The 7,179-nt window shown below is 37.4% G+C and overlaps 1 long non-coding RNA gene across 1 annotated transcript in view; it reads right to left on the bottom strand.

The window, feature by feature from the left end:
* Nucleotides 1-4,420: 4,420 nt before the first annotated feature.
* The window catches only part of LOC123838327 (uncharacterized), a 28,899-nt gene continuing 26,140 nt past the window's right edge, over nt 4,421-7,179 (bottom strand). The window contains exon 6 of the long non-coding RNA XR_006789456.3: nt 4,421-4,880. This is a non-coding gene — a long non-coding RNA (uncharacterized LOC123838327). The remainder of the gene's footprint in view (nt 4,881-7,179) is intronic.

Here is a 7,179-nt window from a genome sequence, read left to right as displayed (position 1 = left end):
TTGTTATCTTTTGTCTTTTTTATAAGAGCCATCCTAATAGGTGTGAGATGATCTCATTATGATTTTGATTGGCATTTCTCTGACAATTAGTGATGTTGATCATCTTTTCAAATACCTATTGGTCATTTGTATGTTTTCTTTGGAAAAATGTCTATTCAGGTCCTTTGCCCATTTTTATATTACATTATTTGTTCTTTTGCTGTTGAGTTGTATGAATTCTTTATATAATTTAAATATTAATTCCTTACCTGGCGTGAGCCAAGCTACTCATGCTGCTTGACAAGGTCCAAGTATGGGGGACGATCCTGAAAACAGGAGACTCCACAGCTGGCTCCTGCTATTCTCTTTCATTTTGTTTATGGCAATCTTTATAATTGTGGGAATATTTCTGGGGTTTCATGATAAAGTGACTAAGCAATCATAATGAAACTAATTCCACGAAGAATTAGTTTCTATAGAATAAAATAACAAGACGGTCACGCTCTGTCTAGCACCTTTCTCTTTGCGTACTATTTTTTAGTTTTAGCGAAAGTCAGTAAGCGGAAATCAATAAAGGTCATGTTAATCATTACAAAGGAAAAATGAAAGAAGGCTATGTCTGTAATCCAAAAAATGATCTAAGATTATCTCAATCAATTGTGAAAAAACATAATCACATGTTATGAAAGTATGGAAAAACAAAAATATCCTAACATATAAATGTTTCAATATTATTCCTTTTCCCATGGAATTTGATCGACTCAATGGTGTAGTTATTCTATTACTATTCCAAAATGAATATATTTTTTTAAAAGAAATAAACATCATTATATTGTTTTGTAAGTAAGGGCTTTATTTTAAGTTAAAGTGTTATATGCTATAAATTAATACCTAAATGCTTACTTATATGTAATATGTTTATCTGTAATAACATATAAGGAGAAAGTGTTTTGCATATGATAAATTGGACCTAACAACCAATGACAACTCATAGTAAGTGAACAAACTTCTCAAAAACAACTGGAACTACATGATTTATTGAACACGATGGGATGAAAATAAGACTTTTTACCTTTTCTCCTTTAGTGTTGTACTCAAAGGTCCTCAACATTTTCTATTACAGTTTGCTAAAGTGTGCTAATATATCTCTACATTTTATTTGCAATGTTATTTTATCTTTCTCTTGGACATCTGCTCATACTTCATCCTTTTGAGAATTTTTTAAAGGCTGTTTCCCCCTAAGATTGCCTGCTATAGCTGATGACTGAAAAGATATGTACAAAATAAAAAATAGGAGAAGGACAGCAGGGCTATTACATATGGCCCAGTCACATTAGCTTAGATCAGAAGTGCTTATTCTGTTTTTGTTTTTTTTTTTTTTACATCTTATGTCACCTGGTCTTTGGAATCTGACTTTAGGCAAACTAAGAAAACACAAGTTCAGTGGATAGTTAAAAGGTCACAGTTAAATTTCTTAGGACTTGAATTGAGTCACATCTGGAGGGACAAGCTTGAGTACCAAGTGCCAGTACTAGTGGGAAAAAAGCACAAAACTTTACACATTGTGAGAATTCCATAACAAAAAGGACAACGATTTTAATGTATGATTAAAATTCAGTATTTGTAAAAATGACTACAAAAATAAAACCTCAACAAAAAGAAGGACTTAATGGATAATAAGCAATTCTAACACAACATTTGTGTTGACCTTTATTCAGTAAAATATATTGGTAGTTGTGCTCGACATGATGGAAGGGGTTGGCTTATACTGCCTCGTTCTTATTCTTCCCAATCTTTTTTTTTTTTTTTTTTTTAAGTATTTATTTGAGAGAGAGAGAGAATGAGACAGAGCACCAGAGGGCAGAGGGGGAAGCAGACCCCCTGCTGAGCAGGGAGCCCGATGTGGGACTCGATCCCGGGACTCCAGGATCATGACCTGAGCCGAAGGCAGTCACTCAACCAACTGAGCCACCCAGGTGCCCCTTATTCTTCCCAATCTTGAGTATCCAGCAAGCTAGGATGTCCCCAGGCTTTGCTAGTCTCTGCAAACAATGAGGTCACATTAACATAAATACCTGCATTTTGCTCCTTGGTGGTGTTCACCTGTGCAACTCAGGGGCCTCAACTTTTTTCTGCTCCCATTCAAAACCTCCCTTTTATTTCTAGGATTCTCTAGGAGAGTTCTCCTGAGACCTGAAAAACAAGACCATTAATCTGCTCTTGTTTCTTTGAAGTCTGCTGGTTGTGAGTCACCCACTGTCACTTGCTGGTGCTGTGCTGAGTGTCTCGGTCCCTTCTGTTGCCCTTTCCCCAACTGTTCCACATTTCATCACTTGGGCTTTACTCAACCTGTTTAAGTCACAAATTTCAGCGAGTTTCTCCTAAACACAGCCTCTCCAGCTCCCATCTTCAACCTTTAGCTGTTCTTCAATCTCCACCTTCTATATTCTACCCACTGCCCTTTACATCTGTACGAGCATGTGCATGTGCATAAACACACACACACACACACACACACACACACACACACACCCCTCACGTTCTTCACACAGTTCAGGCACTCAAAAGCCAAACCTCTCTAGCCAAAAGACAAGAGTCCTTCCTCATTTCAACCCAAGCAAATAGGTTTGGAGGAAGAAGAGGAGGGTATGCTCCATGTATTTGCAGTCATTTGCCTGGGTTCCAGCATGAATATCCAACCCGATTTTCATGATATGATAGAAAGGGGAAATCAGAGTGAAAGGGGTTGAATAGGACCAGTGGGGTGTAAAGTAAGAAAATAAGAGAAGAGCTCAGCTTTTGGAGTTTCTTGGAAGGTACAAGGAAATGAAAGCAGCATACAGTACTGGTGAAGAGTACAGACTGCAGGGTTTCAGATCCAGCTCTACCACTTATGGGACTTGGTGCAGTTACTAAAATCTTCTGCACTTAATTTCTCTCATCTCCAAATTGAGAATAATAATAGTATCCACCTCACAGGGTTATGGTAAGGATTGAAGTAATTAATATATGCAAAGGACTACTAAGTGCTATATAAATATTGGCTATTGTTATTTATTATTATTATTTGCCACTGAGCCTACAAATTAATCCTAGATTCTGTATCTTTGCCTTAGTCAGGAGTTGAATTAATCTACATGTATCTGTTGGTTCTGAAGTTAAAATCCACGTCTCTGGATCCAGAGACACTTGTATTCAGCAGGCCATTAAAACAACCCACTCACTCATGCTGTTCTTATGGCTTCTCTGAGCTCCTGGGCTCCAGATAATTCCTGTGTTTCTGCTTCTCCAAGCCTGCTACCTCTGTCTTCCTTAACCAAATCGGCCTTCTGTCTCTGTCATCATGAGTAACTTCTAGACATCTTTTGCCTAGCTGGACTTGTAGTCTTGGCCTCTCTAAGTCAGCCCTCTCCTGGTGTCAGATGTGCTCTGCCATGACAGCATCAGATATTCAGAGACTAGAAACAGATGGATTATGATGAACACGATATATTGTGCCCTCACTCATCTTGGCAACAGGTGGCTGCTCAGCCAGCTGGGGTCTTTTTGAGGACACTCTCCCAGGCCTCCCTCTGACCATTTGCACTCCAGTCCAGATGGTGACATGGCTCCCCAGGGTCCTGAATCAACTTAATGGGAGATGGCAGGGTTATGCTGATTTTGCCTAGGGTCTAATATAGGCATAGAGGTTTTTTTTAAATTTTACTTTCTAATTCAGGAAAAAGGAACAAGCCTTATGTGAAAGTCATGTTCACAATGTGGTTTCAAATTCTGTCATAGGAAGTCTAAATTTACGTGATTAAATTAGCATTCATAAACGCCAAGGGCCAGAAAGCAAATTAATTTGTTTTTATCATTGGAGAAGAATAAAGATGACTTTGGGTAATCTAAGGCATTAGGTTGTTTACTTTGTCTATCTGATTTCCCTTTGTAAAGATTCCTGCTACATAAAAATCATGGCAAACATACTTGTTATTATATATTGGGTACAGGTTCGCCTTGGTAAGAGAGGGAGGCAAGTTGCTTTCACTTAAGGTTAAGACTACTTTACATTATATTCTGGAACTAACCTACTTTCAAACAAATTATGGCTTAGAAGAACAGTACATATTTGCTTAAAGTTATCTCTGCTTATACAGTGTTTTCCAATGCATTTATGCAAGTGTTGATTAAATCCTTCATGTTGCTTGAATGCTTTATGATCATGAATTGTTGGTTAAGGAAATCAAGGAAAAACGTTCCAAGACCAAGGCATAGACATTTTTGAGGTTTAAAAAGAATAAAAATAGTATGGCATTATTTATGACTGGTTGAGAAATTTATAATAACTGCAAAGGATGTAGTTTGTGGACTTTTCCTAGTTAATTTAAAAATCTTAAGTATCGAAAAAAAATTTTTTTTTAAAGATTTTATTTATTTATTTGAGAGAGAGAATGAGAGAGAGAGAGCATGAGAGGGGGAAGGTCAGAGAGAGAAGCAGACTCCCTGCCGAGCAGGGAGCCCGATGCGGAACTCGATCCCAGGACTCCAGGATCATGACCTGAGCCGAAGGCAGTCACTTAACCAACTGAGCCACCCAGGCGCCCCTCGAAAATTTTAATCTTAATATTTAAACATGAATTTTGGAATATCTAGAAGCAGAAAGGTTCTCAGTTCTAAAAGATAAGTTTAAATATATATGTATTTTTCTGATAGAGTAGCATACTTATTATAGATGTATGCTAATCTATGACATTCTGACATACATCTGTGAACCATTAATCTATGTCATAAAAGCTTCGGTAACATTCTTCTCAGTAACACGGCTCCTTATTGAAACATGACAGAATTCTGATGTGGCCTCCGTTGTTTCCTTGTCCATCATCAGCGTTGCATGTGCCTGCTATTTTCCATGTCTAACCCTGGAGATTAAATTCAGTGAATAGGAAATAAAAGTTAGGGAAGAGAGGAAAACCAATGAAGGGCAGAGAAATCAGAGCAACAGCAATAATACTGCCAACATAATCTTCAGTATTTTGAGGATCATATTTTTAAAAAGGTAAAATCATGATTTTCATACAAATATAAAATGAACAGTGTCAAAGATTTTATTTAACTCATAGTTAATGAGGAAACCAGTAAGATGTTGCAGCTGGTTAAAAGGGGAATTTATATTCTCTGTGGGGCATATCTATTTGCATTTGAATGAAGAGAAACCGTTTGCATAACTATGGATGAGAAACTTTTTCATTACTATCAGTTTTCTAAATAGGTTAGTCAAAGGGGGAGATAACCCTAGTTAGTGATTGAGCTAAGCAGAACCCCAATTTCTTTCTTTCTTCTCCTTTTCAACCATTTAGAAGTCATTCACAATTTTTCCTGATATTTGTATACATGATACTTAGGAACTGAATTGTGTTCTCCCAAATTCATATGTTGAAGCCCTAACCCCCAATGTGACTATATTTTGAGATAAGACCTTAAAGAGGCAATTAAAGTTAAAGTTAAAGTTAAAGTTAAAGGTCGTAAGGACGGGGTCCAAATCCACTATGACCAGTATCCCTATAAGAAGAGGAAGAGACACCAGGTTAACTTGCATATGCAACAAAGACCATGTGAAGACACAGCAAACTGGCCATCAGCAAGCCAAGGGAAGAGGTCTTAGGAGACTGTAAACCCACCAACACCTTGACCTTGGACTTCTAGCTTCCAGAACTGTGAGAAAATACATTTTTGTTGTCTTAACCCCCCAGTCTGTGGTATTTTGTTATGGCAACCATAGGAAATGAACACAATTCCTGAATCCTACTATAACATGAGTAGAGGAAACATTTCAAAGAGAGTACTGTTTTATTCCCAAATTAATGAAATTATGGAAACTTAGCAGCTGGCTGACCATAATGCCTATTCATTGATGCCATCTCCCTGCTAGCTCCCACTTCTGTGGCATTTGAACCCCCACTTAAAAGGGATTGTGAATGTCAGGTGAATATCATGAAGCAAAAAGCCTCTCTCTACTTGCTGCTTCCAGAGACAGTTTTGTCTGCCCGCCCAGCACCCTCCTCTTTTGTTCTCCATTTCTCTCCAATTCATCTCCCAGCTTCTCCTCCCTCTAGAAACTTATCCCTTCCCCAGGAATGAAGCAGAGGACAGGCACCAAGGTCTATAGGTTATATCATAATACTAAGTTGTATTGGATTTTATGTTAATTTGGTTTCTGTTTAAAAAAAAAAAGGCAAACACAATCTTGTTAGCTGCTATTCACTACCCAGTGAACCTTGCAGGTCCACTTCGGAAACAGACCTGAGAACAGCCCTACCCCCAGGCAACTTCCAATCATAACTGTTCTGAAAACATTATCAGCACAATCTCAAACTCTTACTGTTATTCGTTTTTTAATTTGAAGTATAATTGACATATAATAACCTTTTAGTTTCAGGTGTACATCATAGTGACTCAATATTTTTATACATTACGATATGATCCCCACAATTGATCTAGTCACCAAATCTATCACCATACAAAGTTATTACAGTATTATTGACTATATTCCCTATGCTGTACATTTCATCCTCATTACTTATTCTATAACTGGAAGTTTGTACCTCTCAGTCCTTTTCACGTGTTTTGCCCATCCCCTGTCCCCCCACCCCCACTGGTAACCAATAGTTTGTTTCCTGTATCTATGAGTCTGTTTCTATTCTGTTTTGTTTGTTCATTTATTTTGTTTTGTTTTGTTTTTAGATTCCACACATAAGTGAAATCATGCAATATTTACCTTTCTCTGTCTGACATATTTCATGCAGCATAATGCCCTCCAGGTCCATTTTATTTTTATTCTTAAAGACTTCACATCTCTTTTGGTACCTGCCTCAAGGTATCAGCATCCTTAGGCCTTTGCCTCTAGGCTCCTTTTTTTTCTCTTCAACTCCTTTCTTATAAAACAAGAAATTTGAAAGCTTCTGAGGGGATATTTCTGAACCTGTAATGCTTTTTGCCTGGAAAGTTTCCACTATAGAAATTTCACTAACACTTAAAAAATCATCATAATGGGAATGGCAGAGTAAGGAGATCAGTAGACCCTAAGCAATTTAAGTGGTGAAAATTATAAAAAAAAATATTTAAAGTCTCTGGAAATTTTCCTGAGGGTATACAGCAAATGGAGAATCGTTCAGAAAAATCTACTAAACCTTGGGTAGGAACACCAGAGTCTATGGTATT

This window comes from Mirounga angustirostris, unplaced genomic scaffold (assembly GCF_029215605.1).
Source record: "Mirounga angustirostris isolate CCGP_5_RB_7025 unplaced genomic scaffold, mMirAng1.0.hap1 SCAF_5, whole genome shotgun sequence".
Lineage (NCBI taxonomy): Eukaryota > Metazoa > Chordata > Mammalia > Carnivora > Phocidae > Mirounga > Mirounga angustirostris.
The sequence above is the reverse complement of the archived record's forward strand: the minus strand, read 5'-3'. Positions and strand labels throughout refer to the sequence as shown.